The sequence below is a fragment of the Rhinoderma darwinii genome, chromosome 2 (genome assembly GCF_050947455.1).
Source record: "Rhinoderma darwinii isolate aRhiDar2 chromosome 2, aRhiDar2.hap1, whole genome shotgun sequence".
Lineage (NCBI taxonomy): Eukaryota > Metazoa > Chordata > Amphibia > Anura > Rhinodermatidae > Rhinoderma > Rhinoderma darwinii.
In genome coordinates, this window is record NC_134688.1 from 267,607,195 (window position 1) to 267,627,370 (window position 20,176).

Here is a 20,176-nt window from a genome sequence, read left to right on the forward strand (position 1 = left end):
GTCGTAATTACGACCCTTAATAACGGGTGTTTTTACGGTCGTGTGCATGAGGCCCCGTAATGACGGGTGGCTACATGTGTGCACCCGTCATTACGGCACCGTTGCTAGGCGACGTCAGTAAATAGTCACTCTTCAGGGTGCTGAAAGAGTTAACTGATCGGCAGTAACTGTTTCAGCACCCTGGACAGTGACTACCGATCACAATATAGAGTACCTGTAAAAAAAAAAAGACGTTCATACTTACCGGGAACTCCCTGCTTCCTCCAGTCCGGTCTCCTGGCCGTTGCCTTGGTGACGCGTCCCTCGCGACATCCGGCCCGACATTCCTTGATGACGATGCAGCCCATGTGAGCGCTGCAGCCAATCACGGGCTGCAGAGGCCTCTGCAGCCAATCACGGGCTGCAGAGACCTCTGCAGCCAATCACAGGCTGCAGAGGCCGCTGCAGCCAATCACAGGCTGCCGCGTCAGAAAAGAAGGTCGGACTGGAGGAAGAAGAGGGACTCGTCCGCAAGACAACGACCAGGTACGTATGAAATGCTTTTTATTTTATTTTTAATCAGCAGCCTCTTTTCTCTATCAGTGATTGATAGAGACAAGTGGCTGCCGATTTGTATAATATTTTTGACCGGGTTCGGTCAAAACGGGTTCGGCCGAACCCGGTGAAGTTCGGATTCGCTGCGAACCGAACTTTTCCGGAAGTTCGGACCGAAACCGGGTTCGGTTGTCCCGGTTCGCTCATCTCTAATTGAAATGGATGATGGCGGTTATATACAGGCACGTAGGGGGTAATACATAGGGATGATGGCTTGTTATATGCAGGGATGATGAGGGTTATATACAGGAATGATGGGGGTTATATACAGGGATGACGGAGTCATATCATCCCTGTGTATTACCCCATCATCGTAGCATATACCCTGTGATCCCTGTGTATCAATTTATCATCACTGTGTATTACCCCCAACATTCCTGTGTATTACCCCCAACATTCCTGTGTGTTACCCCCACATTCCTGTAAATAACCTCCATCATCACTGTGTGTGACAGTGTGCAGGGAGGGAGCTGCGTGCCTGCAATTAGAGCAGGGAATTACCCTGTGAACATAAAGGGGTGCAGCAGTATGCAAATAGCAGAGATTCTGTGGAGGGAGGAAGGGGATGTAAGCTGTCTCCTCAGATTCAGCAAGGGATCATGGGTATGGTGGGTTACAAGACAGGAAACAGACAGGAACAGAAGCAAGGGATGTAAACAAACAGAAAGAGCATCAGTGAAGATGGAGATCAAACAGAAACTGGTTAGAAAGTCTGTAGGGCGTTTTAGGGAAGGCAAGCGAAGGATAGGGGGACACTTTTTTTCCTGGCCTACCGCTTTATTAGTTTTTTTTTATCAATTAACAAAATACAAAGTAAATAAACAGAAGACAAATCAAATCAATATTTGGTGTGACCACACTTTGCCTTCAAAACAACATCAATTCTTCTAGGTACACTTGCACAAAGTCATGGACTTTGGAGGATTATAGTCAAGTGCATAATTAACTAATTAGATCAAACAGGTGCTAATGATCAAACTTTTAAAAACATATTCACTAACTGTAACAGAAACAGTTGTGTAGGAGGCTTAAAAGTGGGTGAGGAACAGCCAAACTCTGCTACAAAGGTGAGGTTTCAGAAGACAGTTTCATGTCACAAATACACTATGGCAAGACTGAGCACAGCAACAAGACACAAGGTAGTTATACTGAATCAAAGCATTGCAAAGCCGACTGGAGTTTCAAGATGTGCTGTTCAAGCTCGAAATTTCACCCTTCCCAAAGTAGTTGTGATCCTTACGCTTGCCCATTTTCCCTGCCTACTATAACATAGCTTCAAGAACTGACTATTTACTTGCTGCGAAATATATCACATCTTATATAGAAAAAACCCCTGAGGATGCTGCATCTGTGGCAAAACATGTCGGGGGGGCTATACTAGTCTTTTAGCGCAATGTTAACTGGAGCTGATTCTTCATATAATTGACTATAGCTAGTAGTTATACTCAGCGTCAACTTTGCATTGGGTTATATCTCTCATGTTCTATAGACAGATTTATGTCTTAAATTTTCATGTTTTTTGTCCCTAATTTAATAAAGGTATTTAATTTATTCTACTATCCTATTCTATTAGTTAGTAAGTAGTTGGGAAAAAAACGGGCTCCTATTGCCTTGAAAATTTTTCTATATATTTACGTTTTTTACCCGCCAACTACTAGGGTCTTTTCCAATTTCTGTAAAGTAGCTATGGATATGGTAAAACCAAATATGTGGGGTTACGATATTTAATATAGGTTCAGTTCTATCAAATAATATATATTTATTTAAAAAAAAATGTGTTTTGTATCTACTTATAGTGTTAATCTTGCCTAGTCATCTTGGAATAGTAGGAGGGTCTAAGTCTTCCCAGTGTCTTGCAATGAGTGCTTTAACACCATCCAAAAGATGTTGAATAATGAGCTGTCGAAGGGTTTCACGTAGTATGTGCTTCCTCAAGGTTTAGTAGAATAAATTCAGAATTGAATGTTAGATCCTTTCCTAGAATTTTTTTTATAAGGCTGGATTCACACGACCATGTTCGGTCCATGAAGGACGGAACGTATTTCGGCCGCAAATCCCGGACCGAACACACTGCAGGGAGCCGGGCTCCTAGCATCATAGTTTCTGCGGGACAACTGTACCGTACTGTAATCATGTTTTCAGTACAGGACAGTAGTTCCACGGAGAGGCAGGGACTCCTAGTGTCGTACATAACTATGATGCTAGGAGCCCGGCTCCATGCAGTGTGTTCGGTCCGGGATTTGTGGCCGAAATACGTTCCGTCCCTTACGGGCCGAACATGCTCGTGTGAATCCAGCCTAATACATTGTATTTCGCTGCAGAATGGCTGAATATGTGGGCAAGATATCAAAATTTGTGATATGTTACCGATATCTTTCTCACATTGTTAGTATGTTGTTTTTTCCCATCTATTTTATGTAACGTCAGTTATTTTATACCATTTTGAGATTATTTTATAATTGAACTCTTGTAGTCTGGATGAAAACGAGTGTTTTCATCAAAAGTGTAAATCCTTCAGAATATTTTTTGTTTATATGTAAATTTCAGTTCTTGTTTCCATGTATATTTATTTTTATATCTACTTATAAAAAAGAGAGATGGTCGATTGAACATACATTTTAGAAATACTGTTAGATTTTGGATAATTGGTCCCAAATTAAAAAATTTGAGGATTTGTACAGTTTTCTTTAAAACAAATTGTGCACATTTAAAAACAAAACGATACCAGAGATGTAATTATTGTTTATTCTTCAACTCATGTATCTAATTAATTTGATTTTATGGTACTGATGTTACATGTATGCGTCACAAAAAAATTGTTTGAACTTATACTTAACCCCTATCAGCACCAGGACGTAAGTGTCCGTCCTCGCGGGAGGTTACTTCCCGCACGAGGACGTACAGTTACTGAGTTAATCCCAGTGCACACTGTCGGCGACAGTGTGCACCGGGAACCGGGAGGTCAGCTGTCGTCGACAGCTGACACTCCCCTCTTGCCGGCCAGCGGTCCTTTGCCGCTGATTTCGGCGCATTAACCCCTTAAATTCGGCGATCGGGTGCAATCGCCGAATTTTAGGGGTTTCTAACATATCGGCAGACCCCCGTCCGAAATTGCAGGGTCTGCCGATAGTTAGTATGGCATACGGAAGCCAAACAATGGCTTCCGGGTCTGCCATGGACGAAAGCCCATTAGGACCAACCTTCGGCTGGTCCTGATAGGCTTCCTGTCAGAGTGACAGGAAGTCACTGTGTCGTTCCCGATGCACACTGTCGGCGACAGTGTGCATCGGGAAATTGGAGATCAGCTGTCCCCGACAGCTGACACTCTCCAGTGTTGCCGATCAGCGGCTCATCGCCGCTGATTTCGGCAATTAACCCGTTACATGCGGGGCTCGATTGCGCTCTCCGCATGTAGCGGGTTTGTAGCGCATCAGCAGCCCCCATGCAATCGTGGGGGCTTCTGATGCTTGTGATGGCACACTGGGGGCCAGACAAAGGCCCCCAAGTCTGCCATGTATGTCAGCCTATGAGGATCAGCCTCTGCTGATCCTCGTAGACCAACTGTCAGAGTGACTGTGACGTCACACTGACAGTTGGAATACATTACACTACCTAGGTAGTGTAATGTATTCTAGCAGCGATCAGAGCTGCAGGTCAAAAAAAGAAAGTGTAAAAAGTAAAAAAAAAGTTAATAAACAAAAATATAAAGTGTAAAAAGTTAAAAAAAGTTAATAAAAATGTTTTATAAAAGTGTAAAAATAAAAGGTTTTGTTTTCCTATAATAAGTCATTTATTATAGGGAAAAATAAAAACGTTAAAAAAAAGTACACATATTTGGTATTGCCGCGTTCGTAACGACCCAATCTATGAAACTATAATGTGCTCCTTTGCTTCTGAGGCCTGTGTTTCAGTCCATTAGGACACTAGGGCCACATGTTGGATATTTCTAAAATCTGCAGAATCTGGGCAATAAATATTGAGTTGCGTTTCTCTTTGAAAACCTTCTGTGTTACAGATTTTTTTTTATTACAAAAAAAATGAAATTTGTACATTTCACCTCTACTTTGCCTTAATTCCTGTGAAACGCCTAAAGGGTTAAAATATTTTCTGAATGTGGTTTTGAATACCTTGAGGGGTACAGTTTTCAAAATGGGGTGATTTATGGGGACTTTCTAATATATATAAGGCCCTCAAAGCCACTTCAGAACTTAACTGATCCCTGAAAAAATGGCCTATTGAAATTTTATTGAAAATATGAGAAATTGCTGCTAAAGTTCTAAGCCTCATAACGTCCTAGAAAAATAAAAGTACGTGAAAAAAAATTATGCAAACATAAAGTAGACATATGGGGGATGTTAACTAGTAACTATTTTGTGTGGTATTACTATCTGTTTCACAAGCAAATACATTTAAATTTAGGAAAATGCAAATTTTTGCTACAATTTGAAGTTTTTCACAAATAATTATTGAATTTATCGATCAAATTTTTTCACTAACCTAAAGTACAATATGTCACGAGAAAACAATCTCAGAATCGCTTGGATAGGTAAAAGCATTCCGGAGTTATTACCATATAAAGTGACACATGTCAGATTTGAAAAAATCATCTGTGTCCACAAGGCCAAAACAGGCTGTGTCCTAAAGGGTTTACTGTCCACCTATATTCGTCAACAAAGAAAAGTTTTGTTTACCATTTACAATGTATGCTAGTAAATTGTACCTGTATATAGGTATATGCCCAATCAGTCTAATATAATATTATTTGACCTGTATTATAAAAAAAACACCACACACAAGTATATTATTTCCATCCTTTAGACCTTATCTGTGTAACCACAGGCAATGATTAGTTTAAAAAAAGTTATACTTTTAACTAACGGTTTCATATAGTTTTAGCACAGATAAATAAGATGCAAAAACCCAGAGTGGTCATGAGCACTTGTGCATTATGAGAAATAGAAATTCTCATTGCTATTAGTACATAATAACACTGACAAAACTCTCATGAATTTCATAAGAATTTTAAATGCCGCTTTTCATTGCAGCAAACTACTGGCTAGAGATATGCAAATTATCTGTGAAACCACTTCTAGCGCTATAATTTAAATATTTATGAGCATATAAGAAAAAAATGGCAACTTGACCATATTTTTAACATAAATAGATTAATCTAATGACTGCTGTACACAAAGCCACAAGGGAAATTATTAAGTCTTGTGAAAGCACCCAGTCTTTAGGAAACAAAAAAATTTCATAAAATGCCTTCACTTGAGAATTCAGGTTAAATTGTGTAAATGGCAAATGACACAAAAGAAGACTTGACTTCTAATATTTACAAGTTCAGTATTTACGAGCCTTTATTTAGCATAATGTGAAGCACGGGGTTATGTAAATGCATTAATATTGAATAATGTTACTACAGCAGAATATGAAGACCTTTATTTTAACTATAAAAAATAGAGCTTTAAGGTCTGATTTACAAATATAAGCCTTATCCTATTTGTCACAGTTTGCTATACAAATACAAATATGACTTATACAGAGAATTTATCTCTTCTGCATTGTCACATACCACTAGGTCTCATTACAACTTCTGCAACTTCTTTTATTATTGTTTGCATTTAATCATTATTGTTGTCACTTAATAACCCACTTCACCCTTTAGAGAAAGTACCACACAGAGAGTAACTATAGAGGGTGCAATAGTTGCAGTTGCACACAGGACCTATAGTGCCCCGTTTCCTACTACTTTAGTTAGTTAGGATAGAGGTACTCATCCCCCCCCCCCCCACTGCCCTTAGCTGGTTTGGTAAATGTTTTCCTGGATAAATTCTAGTGGGAGGGGATCCAGAAACAATGATAATGGTTGGAGGTAGGTTGTTATGGGCAACAGCAACAGGAAAAGTCACTTAAAATTACTGGGGAGGGTAGGACAGTGAGACAGATATTCCTGAGTGTAGTTAACCAGGTCAGTGGTTGGTAAGAGAGGCCAGAAAGAATATGATATGTGGTACTGTTGAGTAGGCATGTGTATAGTCAGAGAAGCCAAGGATTTGATAACGTAGATCAGACAGAATGTAAACACGGTAGCGCGTAAACATGATCAAAAAAAGTCGGGCCGGTAACGTAGATCAAGCAGGATCAGGATATGGTACAGTGGAGAATGCAAAAGAGTATTCAGGGAAGCCTGGCCACTATAGTTCTAGTTAGTATCGAAGCACAAAAACAAAGTTGTGTATAAATACCTATAACTGGTACTGAGTCCAGTAGAGTGCTGATTTAAACAGCTCACCTCTCATTCTGATTGGCTGGAGGGCTTTGGTCTCTACGCAATCACCACTTAGCATCCCTATTGGAACCACTGCAGGACTGGGAGAAAGAAGTGATGACACTGGAGCGCAGACAGTTAAAAAGGCTATCCCATGAATCATTTTAATACTAAAATGTCTGAAATGCTGTTAATAGCTGTTTTAAAACAATTATCATATTGCTGGGGTATAAAATACCCTTTTCACCATTTTCTGCTTCCATGTATCCCCCTTTGTGCTGCTGCTAATCTGTGCTGCTGGAGGGGAGGGGTTTTGAGTAGAATCAGTCTCCTTCCTCCTCTGGCAGCTGACAATATAGTCCCTACTTGCTTTTTCTTCAGGAGGAGTCTTCTTAGCTCTACTGCCATGCTACTGCAAAGGCTCTGGTCGTTTCCTGACAAGTACGACAGAAAGCTATTTCTATTGGCTTTTCTGCAGTAAACAGAGGATCATTATGCAGAGAACTGGCTGTGGGGAGAGTAGCTGAGCATGCGTGTGGAGCAGCACTGAGCTCATTATGTGGAAGTGCACATTGTTATACACTTTAAACACCAAGTGGCCCCATACTATGTGTCACGATCCGTGGGTATGTGGACCCACTAGGCTGCACCGCCGTAGCGGAGTAGCAGCTGGCCAAACAACAGTCCTAGTACAAGAGTACCTTTAATAGTCCAGACAGTAATGGAGGCTCGGTACAGATGAACTTTTAGACACCAGATGTGGTGTATATCAGCAGGTGTGACCGATGGCACAACATGACTCCAACAGGTTAAGGCACAGGAAAAGATATAGCACGGGATATAGGATACAGGAAGCAGGGCATGGGAACAACGGGAACAGGATAACACTAAGGGACCATTTGCTAAGACTAACATAGGTAAACACAACAACGCTCAGGCAGTGAATGAAAGGGCAGGACCTTTTTTTATAATCCAGGGTGATTATGGGCTAATTACAGAGTTTCCTCACGTGTGTACACTGGCACTTTAAGGCCGGGCGCGAGTGCGCGCACCCCATGGGAACTAGTGGAGCGATACGGAAGTGAGTGCCGATGTCAATCAGGAAGGAAATGCCCCGGCACTCACTTGTCCATGGCCGTGACCGTCGGGGGGCAGGTAAGCAAGATGGTCTGTGGCTGTGGACGTTACAGTATCCCCCTTCTTATGCCCCCTCTTCTTGGGACCAGATCAAGAGAAGAACTTTTTAATGTGGGCAGGAGCATTGAGGTTCTCTTTTGGCTCCCAGAGCCTCTCCTCTATTAGCATCTGCTTTTCGCTTCATGCGATCGACTGCCTGCAGAATAGAGGACCGGGTCAGAGTCAGTCAGTACCTGGGATGTAGCCAGAACAGGAAGAGGAATTTGTGGATGTTGGCCGTAGACAATGAAGAATGGTGTAGAAGCAGTGGACTCACTTGTGTGGTGGTTGTTGTATGAGAACTCGGCCCATGGAAGAAGCTGTACCCAGTCATCATGCTGCATGGAGATGTGGCGAAGAAAATTCTCCATGATTTGGTTAATCCTCTCGACTTGGCCATCAGACTGGGGATGATAGGCTGAAGAAAAGTCCAACTTCACGTCTAGGAGTTTACAGAGCGCTCTCCAGAATTTCGAGGTGAACTGAACCCCCCGATCAGACACGATATGAAGAGGCAAGCCATTCAAACGGAAGATATGCTGGATGAAGAGATTCACCAGTCGAGGAGCAGAAGGTAGGCCGGTCAGCGGGATAAAATGAGCCATCCTCGAGAACCGGTCCACCACCACCCAGACCGTATCGCATCCTGCCGAGGAAGGAAGGTCAGTGACAAAGTTCATTGCTATATGCTGCCAGGGAGCATTGGGCACAGGCAGAGGTTGGAGCAGACCGGCAGGCTTGGAGAGAGCAACTTTGTTGGAAGCACACACAGTACAGGACGAGACAAAGTCCACAATATCTTTGGGCAAAGTGGGCCACCAGAAATAACGGGCAATCAGATCTCGGGTTTTACTAGCACCCGCGTGCCCAGCCAGTTTGGAGCTGTGCCCCCAGCGAAGGATTCTCCTCCTGTCTGCCAACCGCACAAAAGTCCTCCCTGGAGGGATGTCACTAACTTGCAGAGGATTAGCAGGAATAATACAAGTAGGGTCAATGATACTCTGCGGAGGCTCCACTATATCCTCTGTTTCAAATAGCCTGGACAGTGCATCGGCCCCCACATTTTTGTCCGCGGGCCGGTAGTGGAGCACAAACTGGAACCGGGCGAAGAACAGCGACAACCCGGCTTGATGGGGGTCAGCCACTGGGCGGACTGGAGATAGGGGAGGTTCTTGTGGTCGATATATATCAGGATGGAATGAGCTGCACCTTCTAGTAGATGTCTCCAGTCCTCCAGGGCCAATTTGATGGCCAGTAACTCCCGATCCCCAATAGAGTAATTGCGCTCTGTGGGAGAAAAAGTCTCGAGTAATAGCCACAGACCACTACCCTCCCTTTGGAACCTCTCTGGAACAGAAGTGCACATGCCCCAACAGAGGAAGCATCCATCTCCAAAGAAAACTGTCGAGACCGTCTGGATGATGGAGGGTTGAGGATGACGTGAAGGCCCTCTTAGGGCTATTGAATGTAGATTCTGCCTCTGGGGTCAACACCTTGGTGTTCATACCTTTCTTTGTGAGAGTAGAGATGGGAGCTGTCAGTGATGAGAAGTTTGGGATAAACTGCCGGTAGAAGTTGGCGAATCCCAGAAAACACTGTGTGGACCTCAGGCCTTGAGGACGTGGCCATTCCAGGACGGCCTTTACTTTCTCAGGATCCATCTTAAGGCTCAGGCAATTAATGAAAGGGCAGAGCCCTTTTTATAGTCCAGGGTGATCATGGGCTAATTACAGATTTTCCTCATGTGTGTGTGCACTGGCCCTTTAAGGCCAGGCGGGAGCACGCACCCTACGGGAACTAGTGTAATAATGCGGAAGTGAGTGCCGGCGTCTCTCAGGAAGGAGATTCCGCGCGGCACTCACTTCTCCATGACCGCGGCCGTCTGGGGACAGGTAAGCACGACGGTTCACGACTGTGGACGTTACACTATGTAGATAAATGTCAAAGCTCTTCACTGGGTCATTTTATTAACAGCATGTAAATGGCAAACATTGTTCATTTTGTATGATCTATACAATGAATATGATATTTATTGGTGGGACAATGGTGGGTTTGTAAAATAATCTTGGTTTTGATGTTAAAAATACTTGAAATCAAATGCAGCATGTTTTACAAATGTCACCCAGTTTTCGCAAACACTTGAATAGCAAATTTCTAGGACTTTAGCAAAATTAATTGTCAAGCAAAGAGTTGTAATAGTTACCATTCGGGTTATTACCCAGCTTTCCAGGAAACAGATAAATCTGAGAAACAACAAAGTACAGTTTACAGAAAATGATAACTCAAGGACCTTTATTTCAATTTTCAGAAAATGCTCAATAATTGCTATAACTATCTTAAGAGTAAAGTATGCTGCATCTTGTGTCTACATGATCAGGCTAATAAAGCTTTAGATTGCTTTCATCATGACCTGCATCCAATCTTTCTTCCAAAGTATAAACATATTATCTGGGGATATCCATTAATGGCTGCTATAATTCACAAGCACCTTATTTATTAGCAATTTGCTCTAGCAGAAGAGATTTAATGATTGGCTAATGATTTAGGTTTACCTCTTTACTCTTGAAACCTATGATTTGTACGCAAGGGTATAGCAGCCTGGCTTATGACGGAGAAACTAATATTTCTGAACATTTCTTTATACTTGAGGATCATTTACTGGCTAATGTGAGCTGTCACTCCTCATTGTACAGATAAATAGACATAAGTCTAATAAGCAACTGTACATTCAAGTCACGCAAAAGCTCTTTGGATAGTTCACTTTTTATATTCTTAATATGATCCAAACACATCAGATAGACGTATCAACTCCAAGGCCACACACAGAGGTTTTTTAGTGACATTGTCCAATTTTAACTACAATTGTAGTCCAGAGCAATTGTTGAATGCATCCTGTGGATGCCAGCTTCCAATCAATAGTTAAATTTTGAAAAACTCACTACGAAAAGTCTGTCTATAGCTCTGGCCTAATTGCCCTGCACACTAAGGCTTCATTCAGACGAACGGGAATTACGTCCGTGCAACGCGCGTGATTTTCACACGCGTCGCACGGACCTATATTAGTCTATGGGACATTAGTGCGGACATGTGCGTGATTTTTACTCAGCGTGAGTCCGCTGAAAAAAAGTCATGACATATCCGTTCTTTCGGCGTTTTGCGCAAATCACGCACCCATTGAAGTTAAATGGTTGCATGAAAACCATGCATGCCGCACGGAAGCACTTCCGAGCGAACTGCGTGATTCGCGCAACAGCTGTCAAAAGGATGAATGTAAACTGAAAAGCACCACGTGCTTTTCTGTTTACAAACATCCAAATGGAGTGTCATAATGATGGCGGCTGCGTGAAAACCACGCAGCCGCGCATCATATGCTGCTGCCACACGGAGCTGGTAAGTGGTTTTTGCGCACGCATGGAGGATACGCTGTGTAAGGGTATGTTCACACAAGGTCATTACGTCCGTAATTGACGGACGTATTTTGGCCGCAAGTACCGGACCGAACACAGTGCAGGGAGCCGGGCTCCTAGCATCATAGTTATGTACGACGCTAGGAGTCCCTGCCTCGCTGCCGGACAACTGCCCGTACTGTAATCATGTTTTCAGTACGAGACAGTTGTCCGGCAGCGAGGCAGGGACTCCTAGCGTCGTACATAACTATGATGCTAGGAGCCCGGTTCCCTGTACTGTGTTCGGTCCGGTACTTGCGGCCGAAATACGTCTGTCAATTACGGACGTAATGACCTCGTGTGAACATACCCTAAAAGTATGAAAAACTGCACTAAAGTGTTGTGCAGTTTTTCAGCTAAAATGTCCGCTGCGGAAAACTGCACATAAAAATAAAGTATCATACTTACATAGCCATGGCGATGCGTCCCTCTGACGTCCTGCAGGCCGGCCTTCTGGGATGACGTTTTGTCCCATGTAACTGCTGTAGCCTGTGTTTGGCTGCAGGAGGTGTTTTTTTGCGGTGGAATCGCTGCTTTTCTGCTGAAAAATAACGTAGCATCAGCTATTTGTTGCAGTCTACAATACAGGCTTGCTAGGAGGCAACCCCTTCATTACCATAGACTACTAGGGATGTAACTATTTATCCCTGCACTACCCTAGACCACCAGGGATGTTATCATTACCTCCTTCCCTAGCATATCAATCAGAGATATCAGCCTTATCTCCTTCACTGCGGTTGTTAACATTAAAAGAGTTGTCTAAATATAACAACCCTTTTGATGTATTGAAGCGGTCTCAACGTTCAATGGGTCTAACATGATAAACCCCCGGAGATCAGCATAATTGCCTTGAGAAGCTTAGACTGGCCATACATTTTTTTCCCTGCAGTGACTACTGCAGGTGAAATGTAGTATTACATAACAACCATTCAAATGAATGGCCATTCGTGTATTAAATGGACATGGTAAGTTTGGAAAAGAGAGAGACACTGTTTGGCTTTGTTTGGATAACATAGTAGGGAACCCCCCTTTATGTTATCCGCATACCGTAATAGATTATCTGACATGTACAGTTAGGTCCAGAATTATTTGGATAGTGAAACGATCTTCATGATTTGGACTCTGCATGACACCACATTGGATTTAAAATGAAACAACTGAGATGCAATTGAAGTGTAGACTTTCAGCTTTAATTCAAGGGGTTGAACAAAAATATCCTGTGAAACGTTTAGGAATTGCAACCATTTTTCTACACAGCCTCATCATTTCAAGGGCTCAAAAGTAAATGGACAAATTAACATTACCATAAATAAAATGGTGTTTTGTTTTAATACTTTGTAGAGAATACTTTGTAGGCAATGACTGCCTGAAGTCTGGAACCCATGGACATCACCAAACACTGGATTTCCTCCTTTGTGATGCTTTGCCAGTCCTTTACTGCAGCTGTCTTCAGTTGTTGCTTGTTTGTGGGTCTTTCTGCCTTAAGTTTTGTCTTAAGCAAGTGAAATGCATGCTCGATCGGGTTGAGATCTGGTGATTGACTTGGCCATTGTAGAATATTCCACTTCTTTACCTTAAAAAACTCCTGGGTTTATTTTGCAGTATGTTTTGGGTCAGTGTCCATCTGTACTGTGAAGCGACGTTCAATTAACGTTGCTGCATTTGGTTGAATCTGAGCAGAAAGTATATCCCCGAACACTTCAGAATTCATCCGGCTACTTCTGTCTTCAGTCAAATCATCAATAATCACTAGTGACCCAGTGCCTTTGGCATGTCATGCATGCCCATGCCATTACACTGCCTCCACCATGTTTTACAGAGAATGTGGTGTGCTTTGGATCATGAGCCATTCCAAGTCTTCTCCATACTTTCTTCCTCCCATCATTCTGGTACAGATTGATCTTAGTTTCCTTTGTCCAAAGAATGCTTTTCCAGAACTGGGCTGGCTTCTTTAGATGTTGTTTGACAAAGTATAATCTGGCATTTCTATTTTTGAGGCTATTTTGTGGTTTGCACCTTGTGGTGAATCCCCTGTATTTGCTCTCATGAAGTCTTCTCTGAATGGTAGACTTAGATACTGATACACCTACTTCCAGGAGAGTGTTCTTCACTTGGGTAGATGTTGTGAAGGCGTTTTTCTTCACCATGTAAAGAATTCTGCAATCATCCACCACTGTTGTCTTCCGTGGACGTCCAGTCCTTTTGTTGTTCACGAGATTACCAGTGCGCTCCTTTTTTTTTTTCAAGAATGTACCAAACTGTTGATTTGGCCACTCCTAACATTTGTGCTATCTCTCTGATGGATGTTTTCATTTTTTTAAGACTATTAATGGTCTGTTTCACTTGCATTGGGAGCTCCTTTGACCTCATGTTGTGGGTTCACAGCAACAGCTTCCAAATGCAAGTGCCACACCCAGAATCAACTCCAGACCTTTTGCCTGCTTAATTGATGACGGATTAACGAGGGAATAGCCCATGCAGCCATTACATAGCTTTTGAGATAATTGTCCAATTACCTTTGGTCCCTTGAAAAAGAGGCAGCTACATATTAAAGAGCTGTAATTACTAAAACCTTCCTCAAATTAGGATGTGAATACCGTCAAATTAAACCTGAGAGTCTGCACTTTAAGCCCATATTGACTATATAACTGTATATTCAATATGTTTTTGTAAACAGCTAAAATGGCAAAACTTGTGTCACTGTCCAAATAATTCTGGACCTAACTGTATATGTAGGTTAAAAAGGTGATGATGATGATGATGATTATTGTTAAACATCACAGCAAACATGTATCTCTATAATTTTATTTTAATAAAGGGGTTGGTTTCACAATACGTCATAGGATAATGCTTTACAATATAAAAGAAAAATCTCTATCACTGCATGAAATCATTTTTATTCTTTGCTGAATAATATAAAAACTATTATAAAGTAACATTCATTATCCATATACTTTAGACAGAAGATGGAATATTATATACGCTTACTTTGCATACTAACTTCATGCCTTATTTGTAAACTTTCTATACATATGCTATCAATATAATGCACTGAAAAAAAACTGTCAAATTAAGTTCTATTTTCCAACATTAATATAAAATTCAACTTTCAGTGCTAAAAATTTTCTGAATGCATGCGAAAAAAGTAAAAAAATAGTAAAATGTATTTAGTTACACAGAACATGATAATGAACAGAGTATTTAATAAAAAATACAAACAATAATGTAATCCATACAAATTGACAATATCATTGACAGTGGAATGTGGAGTTATTTCAATGATAAAATAATACAGCTGCAAAAAGTTAAATACCAAAGTCAGCTCTGCTACAACTGCATATTGTATGTTTTTACGGCCTAGACACCTGTATGAAGCACTAATGGAGATGGAAGGATATGTATGAATTGTATCATTTCAGTTTGTACATTTCAGTATAGCTGGGCTGCCTGTGGGAGGCAACATCTTACTGTATATAAAAACACTAGGGAGACGGAATAGCACGGAATGAATGCACCAAATATATGCAAATCTGATTTATAGTAACTACATATTTAACAGAGATGATTAACGGTTCTTTCTGAAGAAAAAAACTGGATTATGGCCTATGCCTCATGCCCACGATAGACGCTAGTGGCTTGAGACAATACAAAGAAGTGAAATTGATTTCACCATGTTGCTTCGGCACTTCTAAGCAGAAAGTAAATTAAGAGAAACTGACAGGAGAGGTCAAAGCCTTAGTCGAAGCTGCCGCTAATAAGATGTCATGCAGGTAAATCATAGATGCCACTGGCTCAGAAGGGGATAAGAGCAAGATATTTGGTATGAAGGCTCCAGGGAAAATAATATGGATGGACAGAATCTAGGTGGAATGACAGCTGATGTGTCATGTAAGTTTTTAGTTGTTTTCTAAAGTGCTTACGCTTGAAGGACATGCTTCCAAGGCATCTAGAGTTGCAGAGTATTATCTTTGAATTTGGTGGGTTCATAAACTTATATCCAATTGCATAATATATTTGTTATTTAACACACTTGGTATGAATGTAATAAATGTCTTACAAAAGGAAATGAGGTATGTTTTATGAAACTCACTTTGACTAGAACTTTGACTAGATATAATGGTTTAGACCTGTTACCATATGGAAGGATTCAACATAAATTAATTAATGTTTAGGCACTGAAACCATAAGTGCTTCTAAAGATTGAATAGATATTCTACTCTATTCCTGTACCAGAACTATCTCAAACTGTTCCAATGTATGAGGACAACACTAAGCAACTTTGCGCTTGAGCATGCTTCATATAAAGTACGTTATATTGGTGATATATCTTAACTATTGGCAGACAAAGAAGTTATCTCAATAGTTCATTTCTGTAGCTTATTTTGGGGGGCTTCAACATATTTATGAACTTTAAGGGTTGCAAGCAGAACTGTAACCACCACGGCATAACTGACGCACCGGCCCACCAGAGTACCAGAGAATAATCCAGTGAGCCCAGGTTCTGATAACATAATGGGCCTCTAATACAACATGGTCCAGAAGAAGACAACCCTATTTGGAGCTAACTTTTAAGTCAATCACTTGCCACTAGGATATATTTCTTATGAATTGATTCACAAATAGCCTATTAGTGTTTATTCATGTGTTCAATAAAAATAACTAGAAGCCAGGAACAGCCATATAGCCTGTGTAGCCTATTCAACTGCACAAGGGCACGGGAGGGGGCCCACTCTGTCCACAAAGGGTTTTAAAACAAGTATTATTCTTCTTTTGACACACCACTTCTCACACTCTCCTAAGGTCTCTCAGACACTGCATCATCCCAGTCATCTCATCATAGAACCCTCTATAACTTTCTGAGCAAGACTGTAATTGGCTGATAGCTGATGATACAGTGCCTGTGTCTGAGCAATCTGAAAGAAAAAGAGAAAAGAGCATTGTAGCCTACAGTACAAGAAGTGAACAACTCCACATGGAGTTAACTCATTCCCTTTGCTAGACAACCAGGGATGTTTTAATTAACCCGTTTGTTGTGTCCGCGGATGCTGACCGCTGGCCTGCCGGAGACGCTGATTCTCACGGCTGCTTTCTCCTGGTTCTAAGGTGCGCGCGCTCATCCCCATCCTTAAAGGGCCAGCGCGCACCAACCAAAATGTTCCTTAAACAATTGTCACGATGCGGGGTGTGGACCCACTGGACCGTACTGCGTAGCGGAACGGCAGCTGCCCAAACAGGTAAGTACAGAGTCTATAGTCCAGAGAGGGTACCTGTGGCAACTTGGACAGCAGTAAGGCAGGCTCGGCTGGGACCAGGCGGCAGGTAGACTTCTGGCGTGGCGTAGCAGAACAGGCGGGGTATGCAGCAGAACACGACAACAGCTCAGCACGGTACTGGATCTGGATAGCACGGGAAACAGGATACATGATACAGGAACAGGAAGCACTTGGAAACTGGAAGACACTAGGGGACCATTAGCAAGACAAACTTAGGGAAACTAACAACGCTCAAGCAAAGAACAAGAGGGCAGGGCCCCCTTTTATAGCCCAGTAGCCTACTGGGCTAGATTGCAGAGTTCCTGCAAGTTCCAGGAAGTAAGTGCCGGCGCCTCACACGAGGACGACGCTGCAAGGAACTCAGATGTCCATGGCCACTGCCGTCGAGGGTAAGTCAGAACGATGGGCCGTGGCCATAGACGTTACTGTAGCCACCCTCTTACGCTCACTCTTCTTGGGACCAGAGCGGGAGAGAAACTTCCTCATGAGGACAGAGGCATCGATGTTCTACTCTAGCTCCCAAGACCTCTCTTCTGGACCACGGGTTTCAGCAAGGAGACATGGAAGGAGTTAAGAATCTTGAGGGTAGGAGGCAGCCGTAGCTTGTAAGACACCGGGTTGATCTGTAGCAGGATTTCAAAGGGTCCGAGGAACCTAGGAGCAAATTTGCAGGACGGCACCCTCAGCCAGATATTCGTTGAAGACAACCAGACCTTTGTACCTGGAAGAAACTGAGGAGGAGCCCTTCTTCTTGTATCTGCCTTTCTCTTCATGCGGTCCACCGCCAGCAGGATAGAAGATCGGGTCTGTTGCGATATTTGCAGAAAGTCCCTGAAGGTAGCGTCAGCTGCAGGCACCTCGGACATAGTAGAAACAGGAAGAGGTATACGAGGATGTTGGCCGTAGACGATGAAGAACACACTGAAAGTGGTGGACTCACTAATGTGGTTATTATAGGAGAACTCTGCCCACGGGAGCAGCTGTACCCAGTCATCATGCCGCCTGGAAATAAAGTGACACAAATAGTTCTCCAAAATCTGGTTAACCCTCTCGACTTGCCCAGTGGATTGGGGATGTTAGGCCAAAGAGAAGTCCAACTTTATACCGAGGAGACCGCAGAGTGCTCTCCAAAACTTCAAGGTGAACTAGACCCCTGGGTCCGAGACAATATGCAGGGGCAAGCCGTGCAAACGGAAGATGTGTTGAATGAAGAGGACAGCCAATCATGCAGCAGAAGGTAGACCGGTCAAGGGAACAAAATGAGCCATCTTAGAAAATCGATCCACCACCACCTAGATTACACTGCAACCCACAGAAGAAGGGAGATCCGTGAAAAAGTCCATTGCGACATGCTGCCAGGGAGCAAAGGGCACAAGCAGTGGTTGGAGCCGGCCAGCAGGTCTGGAGTGAGCAACTTTATTTGCTGTGCATACCATACATAGAGACAAAGTCCATGACGTCTTTGGGCAGCGTGGGCCACCAGAACTGGCGGGCGATTAGATCTTGGGTCTTACGAGCACCCGCGTGACCTGCCAGCTTGGAACTGTGACCCCAGCGAAGGATTCTTCCTCTGTCAGCCAGATGCACAAAAGTCCTTCCCGGAGGAATGTCTCTAACTTGCAGGGGGTTCACAGAGAAGATGCAGGAAGGGTCAATAATATTCTGTGGGGACTCCACAGTCTCCTCTGTCTCAAATGACCTAGACAAGGCATCAGTCCTCACATTCTTGTCGGCAGGTCTGTAGTGGAGTTCGAACCGGAACCGAGCAAAGAACAACGACCACCTGGCTTGACGAGGATTCAACGGCTGGGCCGTTTGTAGGTAGGTCAAGTTCATGTGATCCGTGAAGACCAGGATAGGAAGGACTGTGCACTCCAGTAGGTGTCTCCACTCCTGCAGAGCCAGCTTGATGGCCAGTAACTCCCAATCCCCAATCGAGTAGTTGCGCTCTGCGGAAGAAAACAGCTTGGAATAGTAGCCTTGCCCTTCGACCTTTCTGGAACAACAGTGCACCCGCACCAACAGAGGAGGCGTCCACCTCTAACGAAAACTGTAGTGATACATCTGGATGGTACAGAAAAGGGGCAGATGCGAAGACTTTTTTTAAGGAATTGAAATGCGGCTCAGCCTCCAGAGTCCACATTTTGGCATTCATACCCTTCTTAGTGAGGGCGGAGATAGGAGCAGTCAAAGATGAGAAGTTGGGAATGAACAGCCGGTAGAAGTTGGCGAATCCTAGGAAGCGTTGTATGGCCCTTAAGCCTTGGGGCGTGGCCACTCTAGGACAGCCTTTACCTTCTCAGGGTCCATCATTAGCCCTAATAGAAGATAATGTAGCCCAGGAAGGGAAGAGACTTTTTCTCAAACACACACTTCTCTAACTTGGCATAAAGATGATACTCTCTTAAACGAAGCAACACCTGGCGGACATGACTCTGACGAGTTACTGGATCTAGGGAAATAATCAAAATGTCATCGAGATATACCACAACACAAACATAAAGGACATCACGAAAAATGTCATTGAGAAATTCTTGAAACACCATGAGGGCGTTACACAGGCCGAAGGGCATAACTAGGTATTCATAGTGCCCATCACGAGTATTAAAAGCAGAATCCAGATCAGATTGTAGGCCCCCGCAAGTCCAGTTTAGAAAAATGTTTGCCCCCATATGCGATCAAACAGTTAGGAAATCAAAGGCAGTGGGTACCTGTTCTTCACCGTGATCTGGTGGAGGCCTCGGTAGTCAATGCAGGGTCGTAGGGATCCATCTTTCTTCTTGACAAAGAAGAACCTAGTTCTGGCCAGGGATGAGGATTTATGAATGAAGCCCCTCTCCAGATTCTCTTTAATGTAGGACGACATAGACTGGGTCTCCGGCAGGGAGAGAGGGTACACTCTACCGCGAGGAGGAGACGACTCAGGACCAAGTCGATCGGACAATCATATGCTCAATGTGGTGGCAAGGTCTCAGCTTCCTTCTTATCGAAGACATCAGAGAACATAGAGTAACAGGAATTCAAGCCTGCCAATGACTGAAGCAGAGGAGGCTGCGGTGGATGGATATGACCCAGACAGCGGTCGAGAAAATTGGGACCCCACTGGAGAACCTCTCCAGAGTCCCAATCCAGGAAGGGGGCATGCAAACGGAGACAAGGCAAACCCAGCAGCACGGGGTTGACAGCTTTGGACAGGACAAACAGGGAGATGAGCTCAGAAGGAAGAGCGCCCACTTGAAGTCTTAATGGCTTGGTCACAGACATGACTGGGTCAGGCAAATGGCAGTCCATCTACTGAGGCAACGATCAACGGCCTTTCCAGCAGGACAGTGGGCAACTGAAGACAATCCACAAGGTCTTGGCAGATGAAATTGGCTGCAGAGCCAGAGTCCAGGTAGGCAGAGACCGGATGGGACCTC

General features: G+C 43.2%; 1 long non-coding RNA gene across 1 annotated transcript in view; it reads right to left on the reverse strand.

Moving 5' to 3' along the window:
* The window catches only part of LOC142741140 (uncharacterized), a 76,583-nt gene that overhangs the window by 30,287 nt on the left and 26,120 nt on the right, over positions 1–20,176 (reverse strand). Inside the window, exons 2-3 of the long non-coding RNA XR_012881012.1 lie at positions 11,893–12,022; positions 10,242–10,281 (exon numbers count right to left, since the gene is read on the reverse strand). This is a non-coding gene — a long non-coding RNA (uncharacterized LOC142741140). The remainder of the gene's footprint in view (positions 1–10,241; positions 10,282–11,892; positions 12,023–20,176) is intronic.